This window comes from Malaya genurostris, chromosome 1 (genome assembly GCF_030247185.1).
Source record: "Malaya genurostris strain Urasoe2022 chromosome 1, Malgen_1.1, whole genome shotgun sequence".
Taxonomy (NCBI): Eukaryota; Metazoa; Arthropoda; class Insecta; order Diptera; family Culicidae; genus Malaya; species Malaya genurostris.
Genome location: NC_080570.1, coordinates 31802744 through 31821736, shown reverse-complemented (window position 1 = coordinate 31821736; position 18993 = coordinate 31802744). Strand labels below are relative to the sequence as shown.

The 18993-nt window shown below is 37.2% G+C and overlaps 1 protein-coding gene across 3 annotated transcripts in view; it reads left to right on the top strand.

The window, feature by feature from the left end:
* Window positions 1-18993, top strand: part of LOC131436009 (cytoplasmic polyadenylation element-binding protein 2) — a 701408-nt gene that overhangs the window by 98760 nt on the left and 583655 nt on the right. The gene's annotated exons all lie outside the window — the stretch shown is intronic.

Here is an 18993-nt window from a genome sequence, read left to right as displayed (position 1 = left end):
AATAATTTGAGTGATTTGATTAATGTTTTTCGTGTTAGTGTCATATTTAGCGTTTTGGGGGAACTCACACACACACACACACATACGACGGCTCGTGAGAAGGGCAATCAATTAGAGCCCAGCCGACCACCAGTGGCCACTAATTTTATCACATCGTTCCGAAACACCGGACGCAGCCCCTGGAGGTCTTCGTGGTCCCAGTCGGACGGAGTTCGGGAGGGGGTGGGGGGGACAGAGGATAGTGTGGACTTCGCTGTTAATGTGATTTACTTCTTGCTCTAGTGTTGCAAATGTTTCGGTTATTTACTAGCCGCCGCTTGCACCCTCTCACTTGGAAACCAGCTAATCGTTATTTTATGGTAATTTCTGTATGACGCTCGCTGTTTCAAAGGGGACCGATTTTTCGACAGTCACATACATGTAGAACTACCCTATTCCAAAGGTCCCACTGCTCGTCCCGGTTCCTTCCACCGTTGTGGTACAATCAGTACCAGTTGACAGTTTGACCAGACATGTCCGGGTATCAAAATAGTGCTAAAAAGCTATGCGTTCGTTTTGGGTTTCCGGCCAGCAGTTTCAGTTGAACTGTGTCAAATTAGGTTAACTAGTTCGGATTGGCCGTGTCAAGAACGGCCTCGACTTGTGTTCAGTCGAGTTGGTCTGGTGTCGATGTTGTTGCATTTTTGCTACCTACTCAGTCAGAACTAGTCAGATTCGAGGGTCTACGTGTGAAAGCTTGTTAATACTTTTACCACTAGCAAATGGCGTAATTTCATCGACCCTTAAACTGTTCCCCAAGCATTACAATTTGTTTGATTAAAAGACACCTTCATTTTCGGCGAATAAAAGCCTTCACCGACTCTCTTTCTCTCGCTAGGTCACCAAGGATGTGACTCTTTCGTTTTTCTACTCAACTGTGATAACGGAATTGTCGGGTGGTAATAAAACCAATGGAAGAAACGTGCCCCTTCATTTTTATCGTGAATTTTCCTCGGGCTTCACAAGATAGTTGTCACATCGGTACCGGCACAAAAGTCACTTCTAAAAACTCGCATCAACCATCCGAGAGCATTGCAGGAAAATTGCGAGCCAGAAGTTTAATTGACCCCTACCCTTCTGGATACCGAAAGTTTCCAGATAAAAATAACAGTCCTGTGGGTGCTGACGGCAGCTCGAAGTGCTGTTTGGTGAGTTGAAAATCGAGACACTTCCGGAGCTAATCTGGTGGCAGTTTTAGTAGCAGCAAAGTATCCCTCGTGGTGATGAGATACAGTTTTTTTTAACAGTTGCTCGTTTTGAGAGGATTAGACAAACTGAGCTTGGATTTCGAAATTTTCGAACAGAATACATTTTAGGAAAAGTTTTCTTCACTTTTTCACTGTTTCATCACTGCCAAAGATATGAAAATTTTAAATGCCAGAGGTGCTGTAATAATGTCTTACCCATAAGCGTGGGAGTGTTCGGAATATTACGAGAATACGACAACGTATAATATGAACGGCCGTCTATGATAAGGCACGTTGTCCGACGTTCCGGATTATTATAATGGACGCTTGTAACAATTAGATGCAAAGAAAAAACTTCTCTTTTGTATCGTTGAAGCAGTTGTACGCCTGTGAAGAAACGCCGTCCAAAGTCCCTTGGCTTCAATTCATACGGCACCCAATTACCTACCTTTCGAATCACTTCCAATGCTTTTAAACGTTGGCAAAAGGCTGACGGAGTAAATCCAAGTGATTTTCCGAGTTCTTCTTGTGTCGCGCTCTTGATCGAATGTGATGACTAAAATCAGAGCTCGCAAGTTATGTCGCGAATATTTGACCAAGTTTTCCTGCGATGGAACATATTCACGAAATGCATTTTCATTCTGACCAAGTTAAAGTTAAAAAAAAAGTATTTGATTTGGCAACTAATATGCAGCTGTGGTCGAGCAAGCCAAAGCTTCATCACTATCGCTATTCTGGTCTTAATTGGCATCTCGTCACTACGCCAAAGATGTACTGGAATGGTATAAAGCAAATGGAGTCGACGTTGTGCCGAAAGAGGTGAATCCACCTAACTGCCCGTAGTTGAGACCTATCCAGCGGCATTGAGCTCTCGTGAAGAGAGGGCACTTTCTGAATATGTAGAAAACTTGTTTTAATCCCCCTAGTGATGTAGTTTCTCATATACGTTTCATTAGAAATCTATGCAAGTTCAAATCGAGTTTTTAACAATCTATTTCCAGAGCCGGAACTCGGAGACCGCAACAGTCGTAAAAAGTCAACAAATAGCTAGGCTTAAAAGTACAAATAGTTATAAAATCTGATTTGAAAACTTCGCACTTATCTGTGGCGTAAATTTTATGATGATTCTACATTTTGACCAATAATACGTCCAGCGATAAAACTATTCCATTCGAATTCGTTCTCTCGTACACGCTATACGCAATTGAATACAGCACACTGTGTGCTCCGTTCACAAAGGCGGTGGTGTTTTCTTCTTCTGTATCAACACTAACCGATGCGTACCGGTGTAGCATCATCATGTTGTTTGACGGTTTGTAAGTTTTGATACTCATCGTCCTATAGGAAGCGCTACTCGGATCTGGATGAAATTGCACAGTATTTGTTGAAACAATGACGGCTTTAATTTGAATCAAGATTCGTGAAAATCGGCTCATCGAATAGAGTGCCGATTTTGGAGCTTTTTTTTAATACTATCGGAGCATTCGGAAGTGGAAACCTAGGACTAGTAGTACCAAAGTAGGTTTATATATCCACCAAACAAAAAGATTTTACTAGTCAGTTTAATATTCATGAAATTGAAAATTTTTCATTTATCGCGCTTTCATATCGGAACCGGAAGTCGGATCCGTATCAATTTTTCGAGGACTTTTTGAACAATTTCAAGACCTTTTAACACATGGACTGAAAAGTCCCGGGCCTAACATAGATGGCGCTAGTTTTATTGCTGTCACCCTTTTACAGTTAATACTAACCTTTAAAAGACAGCTGTTGAAATTTCATGATACACTGGGGTTTCTTTTTACGCGTTTTTTTAACCGGTTTCTTTTAACGCGGATTTCCGAAGTTACGCGGTTTCCGAAGTTATTCGGTTTTTTTTCGGCATCAAAAAAAAATTTCGATTTTGGAAGTCTTAAAATTTTTGTATTTTCACAAAAAAATTTTTTTTAGATTACACCAGATCTGGACGTTTCATGCATTTCTAGGATATTTGGCATGAAAAATAAAAATTTTTCAGTTTGGAGGTTTTTTTACGCGGATTTCCGAAGTTACGCGGTTTTTTTTGTGCGGTTTTTTTACGCGGTACGTATCCTCCGCGTAAAAAGAGACCGCAGTGTATTCTATTCATTAGTTTGTAAGTTATTGTTCTAAGAGTAGCGCTACTTTTGTCATTTTCAGAACAATGGATCAAAAAAAATTTTGCTTTATATTGCATAAGAATTTGACCATGAGAAAGCTCTGTTCAAAGGGGGTGCCGCGTTTGCTCACTATTGACCAAAAATGAGAACGTGTTGATGATTCTGAGCAGTGTTTGGCCACGTTTAAACGTAACAAACCGGAATTTTCGCATCGATATGTGACAATGGATGAAACATGGATTCCAAACGATCGTTATCTGAGTGGACAGCAACTGGTGAACTGGTCGTCCAAAGCGGCCGAAAGCACAACAATCGACAGGAAATGTTATTTTTGGGATGTGCGTAGTGTTATATTTATCGACTATCTTGAGAAAGGAAATACCATTAACAGTGAATATTAATATAGCGTTTTTGGAGCGTTTGAAGGCTGAAATTGCAAAGAAACGACCGCATATGGCAAAGAAAAAGTTTTTGTTTCATTAAAACAACGCACCGTTTCCCAAGTCAATCAAAACAATGGCAAAACTACATGAATTGAACTTCGAATTGCTCCCATATGCACCGTATTCGCCAGATTTGGTTACCAGCAACTGTTCGCAGACCTGAGAAAAAATGCTCGCCGATAAGAAATTTCGCAAAAATGAAGATGTTGTCGTTGAAACTTCTGCAAAAGTGGTATTGAAAAGTTAGAAATTTTTTTCCACGACACTAAATTTTTTCACATAGTCCTTATAATTACCTACAAAATCTCAGAAGATACCAAATCAATCGGAAACGGTGGTGTAAGGTATATATTATTGAAAAAATTCAAGGGATTTCGCTTAATCGCTTCTCAAAAATGAGACTAGAGTAAAAATGGCATGTTATAATGCAAATACGCTGAAGTCTTTTTTATGCGAGTCTACGAACCGCATAAAATAACCGCATAATTCTGAAAATTCGCATTAAAAAACCGCATAACTCTGAAACTTCGCATAAAAAAACCGCAAAATCACATGACTTTAAAAATTCACATGAAAAATAAACAAAACTTCCATTACTCTGAAAATTTGCATAAAAAAACCGCATAGCTCTGAAACTTTGCATAAAAAAGTCGCATAAAAAACCGCATAAAAAAGACCTCATAAAAAAGACCTCGATCATTCAAGTTATCTAAAGAACTATATAGATTGTTTTTTTTCTGCAAATCAATCGGAGATAAAAATCATCAATGCAGTGCAAATTTAGAATAATTTTATTAGCTTTGTACACTTTTCGCAGTGCGAAATTCGCACCAAACGAGGGCGATTAAAGACAGCATTTGACTGCTTCGCGCTCGAGAAAAATGCTCCGAATAGTGTTTAATATCGTAAAGAACTCCACAATTTGGCCCTTCTGAATGCCAGATATGATTCCCGTACAGCATTTTGATAGTTTTTTCGCTGAAATATGCTGATCCGTTACTGTTGTTACCGTCCATTTGTGAAAAACTACAAACGAAATCACGTAAAAAGAAAACCTTTTACCAAAATAGTGATACAAGTGATTTTCCGAGATCTTCCAAACCTTCACCTTCAAACTTACAAACCGTGAAAACCACTTCCGACTGTTTTACTCCACCTAGTGGGGTTATAATGCATTTCTCATACAACTCAAATTTTGATTAATTTTAATTTTTGTTTTTGAAAAGCAAAATTGTCGCATTTGGAGCAAAGATAATCCACACGCCGTTCAAGAATTACCGATGCGTCCCACTAAAAGTACTGTTTGGTGCAAACGGCTGGTGGAATCAGCGGTCCTTGTTTCTTTAAAAAGGACGACGCGTTGCCGCGAATGGAAATCGATACAGAGCAATGATCAATGAATTTTTGTTGCCAAATTTTCAGGATATTGATGTGGACGAAATGTGGTTTCAACGGGATGGTGCCACTTGTCATACTGTGGCCGAAACAATCGACTTATTGAAGGAACACTTCAACGACAACATTATTACGAGAAAAATGGACCGGTGAATTGGCCTCCGCGTTCGTGTGATTTGACGCCACTTGATTATTTGTTGTGGGGATACGTCAAGTCATTGGTTTATGTGGATGAACCAGCAACGATGAATGCTTTGGAAACCAATATTCAACGTGTCATTTCGGAAATGCGCGAAAATAATGCTTGAAGAAATTGGTCGAAATTATCTACCAAATACAGCAAACTTGGGTATTTCAAAAGTTGGCATGTGTTTTATTTAAATTTAAAATAAATTTTTTTAAGTTTAAATTTTAGGTACTTCCGGAACCGGGAACGAAGATTCGGTTTAACCAAAATCATTGAATTTGCTCATCAACAAATCATACCTGCCTAATTGAAGAATTATACGGCTATGTTAGTTCTAATGGCATGTGATATATGCTTTTGAACTAAATATCATGCGTCTCCATCGGATGCTGACAATTTGATGGAGACGCATGGTTTTACGAATGATTTATTTTTTAAAGTCTGATATTATACCCGTCCACATTTTTTAAAAATCTGAAAAAATTACAGCGCAATGTACTCATAAATGATTTAAATTGAAGTAAAATCTAGAGTGGTACCAAAATTTTAATAGCGATTAGAAAAATTCTAAAATTTAGAACATTTTGTTTCGTATGAAATACATTTCTAAAAAAAAACAGAAAGGTTTCCCATAATTTCTATAATGTACTTGATTTTTTTCAAGGGTTTTGCTGAAGGGATTTTTGAAAAATTGAAATAAAATGAAAATCAGAAGAACCACCCTAACTCCACCAATATGGCAGTTAAAGGTTTAAAATTTTGGGAAAACCATCTCCATCATAAACCTTTCCAAACAGCGTACATCAATTTTTTCTGTTTGGGGCAGTTTTTATATGAAACCCCGGCTACACCCTTTAGGAATAATTAGACATGAAACGCAAAAAAATAATCAGGTTATTATTGTATAACGGTATTTTAAAAGACACTCTTGAGTCGCATTCTGTCTCTCAATTTTTTTGAAAAATACACTATATCAGGAGTGTGTAAAGTTCGAACACCTGCTACATGTTTCTGGAATTGCTCTAACAGGAGAGACTTTATCGTTATCATCCTCATAATTGAATAATTGACGTTTCGGTTCTTTTAAGAACCCACAATCGATCCAAAAGAACTAAGTTTTGATATTCTGACCCCCCCCCCCCTCCTTTGATTGCATTCAGCATTCATATCATGCAGCTCCGTTTGCAGTTTGTTCTGGAGTACCTCAAGAAAGTTGATCAGGACTGTTAATATTTTAACTCTATCTCAATGGTCTGCGCTGCTCGGTGAAATGTTCCTAGCTATCGTTTACTGATAAAGGAACGAATAGAATCATTTTTAGTATGATTTTACGTTTCGCCTTCGATGCACTTAGCATTTTTTTTATTTTATGCGAATTCAAATTCCCAAAATCAATCTGTTCAAAAAAAAAACTTTTTTTTTATTACTCCATGTATTTTCAAGAAATTTAGCATCGAACAAAATTTCTTAAGTTTTGCGATTTTATTTCTACAAGAATTTCCGAAATTACGCGCTCCCAGTAAATTTATTTCAATTTTTTTTTTCTGATATTACATCAGATCTGGACGTTTCATGCATTTTTAAGACATTTGGCATCGAAAAAAATTTCTTTTGTTGATTTTTGAAGTTACGCGGTACTTTTTTACGCCAATTTTCGAATATATGTTATTTTTTGCGCGATTATTGTTACGCGGTACGTATCCCCCGCGTAAAAAAAGATCTCAGTGTACATGCATAAAATCGTGTTACACCAACAGGAAGATAACTAAACAACTCTAAATGTTTTTTATGCCATATTCCCGTAGATGCTCAATAATTAGACATGACCACAATCTTAGGCAAAATGCTCTTTAACGTAAATCATTCGTGAACGAATTATGCATTATTTTTTCATCTAAAAATCACATCTACAACCAAATTTCGGAGGCTTTTAAACGCTTAGGCTCCTTATTTCGTATTACCAAGAATTCCGTCAACGTACATTGTTTGAAGACTCTCTCTTCACTATGCACTAGTCCCGAAATACGATAGAACGATTAATCGATGATTCCTCATTTATTCAGTAGAATAAATTTTCAAATAAATATAGAAATGTTTCAAGATAAGATTGTTATTGTGTTATGCCTTTCATTTACAATTTAAGATAATTTTAGCTCCAGTAGGTAGTAATCAATGGAAAAGTTTTGCGTGTTTTATTTTTGCTCTCTTCAGTCCCTCCATATTGGCTGTAAACATTGAATGACGCGAGTGTTTAAAGAGATCCCTCTCGTGCAGCTAGCGTTAGTGTGTGCCGTTCAGCATAATTGTGTTAGAAGGTTTCCCGTTTGCAGTGACGATTTTTTTTTCAGTATTCAGCATGAAGTGATGGTTTTTTTCAGTATTCAGCACAAAATTCGCATTCAAAGTAAAAGGCACTTAACATTGTTCACCATGGAAGAAATTCAAAAATTGAATCTAAAAAACAATCTCAAAGAACTGTATTTTTTTGTTTCCATTGGGATAAACGAATCTACAACATAATAATCAACAAAGCAATTCTGTTTGAAGAGCAACAGTTTTACTCGTATTCACGCGTCATTCAGTTATGTCACCGACATTACCCACCCGCCTTTTTCTACTGTTCGAATCCTCGCGGGAGCTAATGTTATGTTATAGTACACCCAGCGAGGCACACGGGGGCTTATAAACTAATCAGGTTAAGAATTTTTAATAAACGACACCGTCTGCTCGCATGAACTTTTCTCGTCGTTGTCGTCGTCGTTTGCCGTCGTTTCGGAAACGACTGCTGCAGACGACGATGCAAAACATTCCTCATTAAATTATTAAGTCATCAATTTTACCCCCTAGCCCAGTCCAACCCCCAAACGAAACTAACCGGAGGCTAGAACTATTTTTCCATCGCTGGTCGGATATCCGCGCGAAACCGCCACCGCCTCCCGATAATCGACTCGGTTCGACTAGGTTTTTTTTTGCTTTTTATGCTATTGGAATTTAATCATTTTGCCTACTCGACCCCTCCCCTCCCCCGGCCAACCGGAAGCCAGAAGCCTACAGCCGGAACAATTAGGAAATTCCGTCATGGGCTGCGTCACAAATCATAGGATTCCTCGGAAGGGTGCGGTTTCCAGATTGTTGCTACACTGAATTTATTGATTTTATTCCCTCCCGATTAGCAAATCACGTAAGCGATTTTCCGGGTCAAAAGAAACCGATTGAAAGGATAGTGAACGGTTTTAATGAGGAACAGAAGGAATGAATGGAAATTATGCTGCTGGCGGCGGTGAGCTTTGATAACGGGATTCTGCTTCTAGTCTATGTTGCACAAAGGAGTAATAAAATATTTATTGCAAATTAAAAGTATCATGGCTGTGTTTTCCCGTACTGTTGGCATCGGCGAAACGGTAATTGCGAAATACCTATGAATCGTCCTGCAATTTCATAACACTTGGACTTGATGATTATGTGGAGCGTGAATCGATTTTTATGAGTCAGAAAATACTCGAGCGTAATCGAGATCAGATTGACTCGAATGAAAAACTTCACTGATTAGATCGGAGATTTTGAAACTCTACCCGTTCTACATATTTGAAACTAATTATGCACAGTGTGATATTTTCCAAATGTCGAATCGGAACGTCAGCACGAAATTTTACTCATTGCTTGATACTCGAATTCGGAATTCAGCGAAAATATTCGGTAACCTTTTACGAAACATTCGGTTGATGAAAGCTTGCGGCAACAAAACGCATTCAAACAAATACACACAAAATCCAATTAAAGACCGAGAAAAGTATGCGAAAATTTTCTAATTAGAATCTATCAGACTGTAAAGCTTCACTAAACTGATTGTATTCACTTCCGATTTGCATATTTCAAAAGATAAGTAATTCTAATAGTTCTCTAGATAACATTTGGTGTCATTCGAAGGGCTGATTTTGCATAATGTTCCCCATCGTTGACTACTTTTCATTGTATTTTGCGCCAATGCAAACGACCAGTAGTAGCTGGATGACGCAATCGTTCTTGTTTGAAGCCAAACTGGTTCTGCGAACGTCCCCCGCCACAGAACTGCTTCCTGTACGAACTAACGCAATATCAAAACTATTTTGGTAAAAGGTTTTCTTTTTATGTGACTTTGTTTGTAGCTTTTTTTCAAGGCCACAAAAATAGCTATATACAGAATTTTGATGTCGATTATCTCATTTTGGATTTACATCGAAATGCTATGGAATGGAATGGGAATCATGTTTGGCATTCAGAAGGCCCAAATTGTGGATTTCTCTACGATATTAAACACTGTTCGAAGCATTTCTCTCGAACGCGAAGCAGTCAAATGCTATTTTTATTCGCACTGCGAAAAAAGCACAAAGCTCATCCAATTTTTCTAAATTTGCACTAAACTGATGATTTTTATCTCCGATTGATTTGCAAAAAAGCAATCTTTATAGTTCTTTAGACAACATTTGGAGCCGAGCAATTTCCATACGAGTCGAAGGTCGATTTTGTCTTGTGTTTTTTGATTTGGTTCAAATTTTGCAAATGCATTCTTTATCGTCGAAAAAGACTATTCGCATCATAAGTTTGCCATTTTTACTCTAGCCTTACTATTAGGAAGGGATTAGGCAAAAATCCCTGGAAAATTTTTAATGATATATAACAGATCGGCTGAAAAGTTTGTATCGTTTCTATGAGAGGGCGCCACTAGAATTAAATCCATACCATTTTCAGTTAGTACCAACCTTCAAAAGATACGTGTATAAATTTGACAGCTGTCTGATTTTTAGTTTGTGAGATATTGCATTTTGAGTGAAGCTACTTTTGTTATTGTGAAAAAATGGAAAAAAAGGAATTTCGTGTGTTGATGAAACACTACTTTTTGATGAAAAAAAATGCCGCCGATACCAAAAAATGGCTTGATGAGTGTTATCCAGACCTATTTTACTCATAAACTATTTATTTTTGATGTAAAATCTAGAGTGGTACCAAAATTGTAAATGCGATTGAAAAAATTCGAAAATTTTGAACATACTTTTTCACATGAAATACATTTTGAAAAATTCTGAAAAAAATCAGAAAGGTTTCCCATAATTCCTAAAATATTCCTGATTTTTTTCAATTTTTTTGCTAAAGTGATATTTGAAAAATTGAAATAAAATGAAAATCAGAAGAACCACCCTAACTCCATCAATATCGTGACCAATTAACGACCAAATATTTCAAGAAGAAAGTATCTGATGCATTTTTTTTTCGGTCCCACGAAGATGACACTCTATTTTGGTAGGATTTGGCATCATAACGTTACGCGAAACCGATGATGGAGTGGTACGAAGCTTACAATGAAGGGCAAGCTCCGAAAAAAAAGCAAAGATCTTCAAAAACGTAACAAAATGGTCCTTTTCAGGACTACAAAACATAAAACGATCCGCTTTAGGACCTCAGAAGAAAACGGTTTCACTTTGGTATCAGTTGTCTGTAGTTGTTCTAGCACGATGAGTTCTGTGAAAAGGATTAAGTTCCATTGTGATCCTACGTTTCAAACATTAGTTATGTTTAACGAACCATAGTCGTACGTCTCGAAGATGTTTTTTATCCAGCCGATAGGAATGATGGGCTTATAGTTCTGTCCAAAAAACAAGGTTCAGCCCTGGACGCGGACACGTTTCATGATTTTATCACAAGCAATTGCTTCCGCCTGCCAGATTGCAGTTAACAAAGGCGCACCATTAGTCTTGCATTTACCCGCAAACGGAACAGGTAGCATCCAATGCTATAATTTGTATTCAGCAAATGGGACGCTTGCGGAAGGCGGGAAACTTTTTGTAAGAGACATTCTGCCGAAAAAGCCGGTCCTCACAGTATCTTCCATTTGCTTACTATCCGTCGCCACAGTCGAAGGCACGCAGCAATTCAGCAAATTTTAGCTTCCAACCAAGCAAACCTGCATCAGTCGTCGTCGTCGTCGTCGTCGCCGCATCTGTGAAGAATAAAAGAGTAGAGTAGATTGCTTTATAGTATCCTATCCTCCAGGAGCTGCCGGCATCTCACCTTCCCTTTTCACATGTAAAATACTCACGAAACCTTCCGACTAACCGACAGGAGAAATGAAGTGCATCAGTGCCGGAACTTGCCCATCATCATCATCATCATCATGAGCAACTCCAGCGTCGACGTCTAAACCTGAAGCTCCGAGTATGATCGTGGCTGTTGCGAAACACAGGCAAGTACTGTTTCTCCACCCGGGTCCTGGACGACTTCCCCCTGTGTGAACGCCATGGAAGGGGGAAGGTGTGTCAAGTGACACCGAACGGGTTGGAAATTGTGTCATGCAAGTCTATTCTTTTTCCCTCACTCTTCCCACATTTTGCTAGCGCACTGCAAAGGATCTTCACCAGACTGGCGGTGGTGGTGACGCTTGTTGTTGTTGTTGTTGATATCACTTTGGGATTTCTAAAAATTTGAATGGCTTCTTCCGCCTGCGAGAAAGTGGTTCGTTCGGGCTTACGGGATACGATCTCCGGAAGCACCATATGTGGATGTGAAAGGAAGTGGAATAGTATGATTGTTGTTCTGTGATAGTTGCATTAAAGTAATCGCAAGCTTTTAGCTTCGAAGGATGAAATTTTTATTATCATAGTCCTGTTTGCCTGTATCTCGCCTGTATCTAAACAGACTCTTCGCCAAGCGTGGAATGTGGCACGGAGCAGAATTCCACTCCGAAAGTGGGTTGACAGTCCTGATGGATTCCATTTTCAGTTAGGTGTAGATTCAGGAACTGTTACAAAAGCAGCATAATGACAGACACTCCTGTGTTATTTTGCTCCGTTTGATACTATCACTTACAACGACGATTACCATCTTGGTGTACTGTTCAGCAAACCGTAGCTTGTTTCTTGAAAATTTTACATCATATTTTCAGTATCACATATTGTTTTGACGTGAATACTTAAAGCTATTGTTAGGCCATTGATCAAGTTTGATGAACAACTGGCTGTTACTTTTGGTTCCGGAGATATAATGGTATAAGTGACCTAACCGACAAAATGCGTTGTTTTATTACCGTTCAATTTTCTCAGAGATGGCTGAACCGCTTTTAACAGACTTAGACTCGTTTGAAAGCTGCTACTGAGCCATAAATCCAGTTTGATGATCAAATGGCTGTGACTTCTGGTTCCGGATATATAACAGTAACAGATCGGCTGAAAAGTTCGTATCGTTTCTATGAGAGGGCGCCACTAGAATTAAATCCATACCATTTTCAGTTAGTACCAACCTTCAAAAGATACGTGTATAAATTTGACAGCTGTCTGATTGTGAGATATTGCATTTTGAGTGAAGCTACTTTTGTTATTGTGAAAAAAAATGGAAAAAAAGGAATTTCGTGTGTTGATGAAACACTACTTTTTGATGAAAAAAAGTGCCGCCGATACCAAAAAATGGCTTGATGAGTGTTATCCACACTCTGCACCGGGCGAAGCAACAATTCGTAAGTGGTTTGCAAAATTTCGTACTGGTCATATGAGCACCGAAGACGATGAACGCAGTGGACGTCCAAAAGAGGCTGTTACCGATGAAAACGTGAAAAAAATCCACAAAATGATTTTCAATGACCGTAAAGTGAAGTTGATCGAGATAGCTGACACCCTAAATATATCAAAGGAACGTGTTGGACATATTATTCACGAATATTTGGATATGAGAAAGCTTTGTGCAAAATGGGTGCCGCGTGAGCTCACAATCGATCAAAAACAACAACGAATTGATGATTCTGAGCAGTGTTTGGAGCTGTTATATCGAAATAAAACCGATTTTTTCGTCGATATATAACAATGGACGAAACATGGCTCCATCACTTCACTCCGGAGTCCAATCGACAGTCAGCTGAGTGGACTGCACGCGATGAACCGAACTCAGAGCGTGGAAAGACTCAACAATCGGCCGGTAAGGTTATGGCGTCTGTATTTTGGGATTCGCATGGTATAATTTTCATCGACTACCTTGAAAAGGGAAAAACCATCAACAGTGACTATTATATAGCGTTATTAGAGGGTTTGAAGGACGAAATTTAAAAAAAAAACGGCCTCATTTGAAGAAGAAAAAAGTTTTGTTTCATCAAGACAATGCACCGTGTCACAAGTCGATGAAAACCATGCTGAAATTGGGCTTCGAATTGCTCCCTCATCCACCGTATTCTCCAGATTTGGCCCCCAGTGACTTTTTCCTGTTCTCAGACCTCAAGAGAATGCTCGCTGGTAAAAAATTTAGAAGCAATAAAGAGGTAATCGCTGAAACTGAGGCCTATTTTGAGGCAAAGGACAAATCGTACTACAAAAATGGTATCGAAAAGTTGGAAGATCGCTATAATCGCTGTATCGCCTCTGATGGCAATTACGTTGAATAATAAAAACGAATTTTGGCAAAAAAATGTGTGTTTCCAATAAACGATACGAACTTTTCAGCCGAACTGTTATAAGTGACGTAATCAACAGCATGAACTTTTTCTCTCTGCTTATTTTGCTCGTAGATGGCTGGATTAATTTCAACAAAGTTAGTTTCGTTTGGAAACTACTATTGGTTCTTTAGATAGGTTCATAGCTCAAACATAGATATAAACGTCGAAACTCATTACCGCTCAAATTTCTTAGATTAACCGATATCAATAACTTGAAACCCCCTGGGGACGGGTATAGTGTGATGGGTAAGTCGATGCCTTTCACGCAGCCCGCCTGGGTTCGATTCCCAACCCCGCACATAGGGTCAGAAAGTTTTTCTGGCCCGAAGAGGTGAATGACCTTAAGGTTAAAACCTCTATAATCGAAACAAAAAAAAAAAAAACTTGAACCCCACTTTCAAACCATTCAAACTAATGGGTATAAGTCGCGATCGATGAAGCATGTTTCTCGCGCTTAAGCTTATTTGAGAATTCGATGGGATTCAGTAGAGCCTTTTGGCATTAAAAATGCCTTACTCTTCACTAAAGGGGGGCCGGGTATCAATCAGAAGTTTCATAAACAGCCGCGTAACCTTTTTCTGTCATAATTTTGAACGATAATAACTCAGTCATTTGTCGATGGATTTAGAAATTTAACTACCAATTGATTTGGAAACATTTAATTTAAACATGTATGGCAATGTCGTTTCAGTATTTCAATAGCATACTATTGAAAAATTGGTTTAAATCGATCTGTGTTTTCATGAACCAATCACAGCATACCATCATGATGTCATCCGTTTGATTTCTCTCACACACGGCCGACTGTATCGTTCGTTGCTTACACCTCGAATTTCATTAGCAGTAGCAGTATCACGTTTTACATAAAGAGGAATCTATTAATATTTGCTGTAAAATAATGCTTTGCTTAGTAGGTGCTTGCCTGGGAATAAAGCATCATTTGCATCAAATTGTTTGCGGAATTTTGCTGCCTATCCAGAGGTTCTTAGTACGCGAAAGTGAAATCAATGCAAATGGACTGTTTCACGTGTTTTCTTCCTTGTATTGTTACCATAGTATTTATCGACACTTTCAGAAGATTATCGACGCTTTTTAACGTAGAATCAAAAAAGTTACACTATTATTGAGATTACTGGTTCACGGTTACTGATTCAGCATTTCTCGATCAAAATATATGAAATCTTCTTTTGAATCGATTCACTATTTATAAAAATAATAAGTTTGTATGTTCTCTTTCTCTAAAATTATCATTATAAAACTAAATCGTTTTATTTGGTTTATATATTGAGGTTATTTGTATCCAAAATTGATCTGTTAAGTAATTTTGAAATCATCATCATTTACTTCCAATTGAAGGATATATTTTAAAAACAACACGAAAATGTGGAAAGGCCTAAAAATCAAACATTACGAAAGAACTTAACTCTCAATTTTATCATTGGCAAATAATCTCAGCGCTAAAACTAGATTAAGTTTTAATTTGTCACAAGTTTTCAGTTCAGTGCATCCACCATCATCTTTATTTTTGTTTTTATTATGGGAATTATTGAATTGTTTCATTTTGAATTCAATTGTACTCGGTTGTGTCTCTGTTTGTCGCATACATCCCTGTAATTTTTTTGAAATTAATATGTCTTACTTTACTATTGGGCGCTTTTTTTAATGTGCGTGGAACGAGCCACTTGAGCCAACTAGTTTCTGATAACGTATCAACATGTTTTTTTCTTCACGTCATCGAAGATATGATCAGCAATTTGTGATAGAATTTTCTGTATATAACCACAAATAATTTAGGATCAAAATTTTCTAAATTTTTTGGTATGTAATGATGGTAAAGATTTAATTTTCTTGATTCATTAATCTGCGTAGTTGGCACGTTTAGTTCAGACCAAAATCCAGAGCCAGAATCAAATTCTAGTTGGTTTGCTCTTTCGGCACGTCAGGATAGACATGACACTTCGGTGCAATTCAAGCGATTTGTAAATAGCAAACACTTTACGTCTGCTCAGCGGTTTATGTTGCACCGTTAGGAGGCGTTAGCAGTTCAACATAAACTGCTGACGCACTGATGAGCTGAATGCGAAACGTAAAAATCAAATTTAGTCATGTGCACTTTAGCACAAAACGGTACACATGAGATACCAAACCCCTGAATGACTAAATTCTAGAGTCCAATTTTGAGATCTACAGATCTACAATTCAGTTCCTCGTCCAAAACCCAAGGCCATAATCGAGTTCCAGAATTCTGGAAGTGGAAACGAACTTCAGAACTTGACTCCAAGCCTGGATTTTGGAACCGAAATCTGGAATTGGGATCAGAATCTTGATTCTAGACCTGGTCATTGAAATGGAATTTCGGAAATAAATTATGGACTTGGATTTGGAATTGGAAACAGAACACTGCCAACTGAAATTGAGGTTCAAATCAGAATGCAGTTCCAAAATTTACTAGATTCTTGTCTTGGATTCAGAATTCTGAAACTGAATTCCGAACCTAAAATTCTAGAACTTCATACCAGAATTCCGAATTCATCCAGAACCAGAAAAACAATCCAAAAGTTGTATTTACAGTTCTTAAATGCATTCCAGACTTCAGGTCCAAAATTAGTTCCAGAATGCAGGTCTAAAACTCAGTTCCATAATTTTAGAAGTGAAACTGTAATCAGGAATTAGTTTCTGAAAAATTTCAGATATAAATTCCGGATTTGGATCCTCGAACTGAATTTCGAAGCTGAATTCCAGGTCCGAATTTAAAAACTGAATTCTGGACCAGAACTCTGTAACTAAAATTCAGCTGCAGACCAGACTCCAGGTCTAGCGTTCAGTGCTAGGGTTCAGATTCAGTCTTGGTCTCGAATTCAGTTTCGGAACACAGGTTTAGAGAATATTCTCTGACAAAATTGAGCTTTTTTTTTATCTATTTGCGTATTTTATTCCGTTACTCCCGAACCGAAGGTTTGATTCAGATAAAATTCAATACCAAGCTGGTGCCATGAGTGCCATTTCAATCTAAGCTTGTGAAAATCAGCCTTCGTAGGTGTTACATACACACATGCATTCAAGAACAGACATATTGCGCACTTAACGAACTGAGTCGAATAATATATATATATATATATATATATATATATATATATATATATATATATATATATATATATATATATATATATATATATATATATATATATATATATATATATATATATATATATATATATATATATATATATATATATATATATATATATATATATATATATATATATATATATATATATATATATATATATATATATATATATATATATATATATATATATATATATATATATATATATATATATATATATATATATATATATATATATATATATATATATATATATATATATATATATATATATATATATATATATATATATATATATATATATATATATATATATATATATATATATATATATATATATATATATATATATATATATATATATATATATATATATATATATATATATATATATATACATATATCAGTCGGTTCTCCGGGTCGTGGTTCAAAAGTTAGTTTTCACAGTTTCTATGTGAGAAAACCAAAATGTCATATCCAGAGGAACCGTTCAAATGTTTCATAAATACAAATGCACAGAGCTGATACATGATACATGATACTCAAAAGCTGCGATTAAGAAAAAAAAGATCAAGTCATCTACCCGATGATTGCTTTCTGATGTACGTTCGTCATTTTTACCATTATAACGATCAAATGAAATCTTAAACTCTTAAACTCGGACCGAAAATAGGAAACTCGGTGAAAAAAAGAAACTGCACTACAGTTCCGTTTGTAGTTCGTTCTAGAGTACCTCATGGATGTCATGCAGGACTGTTTATATTTTTACTCTGTCTCAATGGTCTGAGCTGTTCAGTGAAATGTTTCTCTAGCTATCGTTTGCTGATAAAGGAACAACAAGATGCATTTTTTCCTCGACGGAGAAGAACCTCCTTCCTTGGCTATTTCGTTCAGGTCTGCAATCAGATAATAGTCACTGGGGGCCATATCCGATGAATATGGTGGGTGCGGTAGCAACTCAAAACCCAATTCATGCAATTTCGCCATGGAGAGAACTGTTTTTATGTTTGTCGTGAATACGACACTATTTACTATGGGGCGCCTTTGCAAAACTCTGTGGAAAAATGGGTGGAACTTGATCGTGAAAATCTTTTGTTGTATTTAAACCAACAGTATAATTTCATACTCCATGCTATCGAAAATAAGGAGTGTATCGAAAATAAACTATCTACAATTTTTTCATTCAAATTATGATAAAAAACAATATTTTATTCAAACTAAAAATTGATCCTTTTTTGTACGAGGTTGAACTTGAGCATAATGAAAACCTAATGAAACTTAAGTTATTCCTTCACTAATTTTCGAACTTTTGATCGAACGCTCTTCATCAAGTTCCGGACAAGTGTTGCGTCGCATTTTTTGGACGCTTGAGCCCTAATTTTTTTTGAACTCCTGCTCGTTCCCAGCTGACTTACCAGTCTTCTTGAAGACCCTCTTCACGTTCGATGGATCGAAGCTGAGTGCAATTTGGTGGATTGAAATTTTTCTCAACGAAATTTACACCCTTTTCCGCAAGCCAATTGAGAGTGGTTTTGGCATAGTGAGCCGACACTAAATCCTACCAAAACAGTGGAGATGTACTATGCTTTTTAAATAAAGGTAGCAATCTCTTCTGCAGACATTCAGATCGATAGATTTCTGCGTTTATAGTTCCGGTAGTGTAGAAAATGGCTGACTTCAAACCACAGGAACATATTGCTTGCCATACCACTACCTTTCGACCGAATTTCTCCACTTGAATCGACCTGTCCGCATCGCTCACATCCTTCCCACAGACGACAGTGTAGTATTGTGGACCGGCAAGGGTATTTGAGTACTCCTTAACATAAGTCCGGACACTGCAAAAGACGCGAATACAATTTCCGGGCCCTTATTGCAACTCGCTTCTTCTGTTTTACACTTTGTTTCGAGATTTTCTGCTTCTTGTAGGTCTTCAGGTGATTTCGCCTCTTGATACGCTGGATCATTCCGGAACTCGTTCCTGCTTTTTTGGCCAAATCACGAATTGACATTGATTTGTTC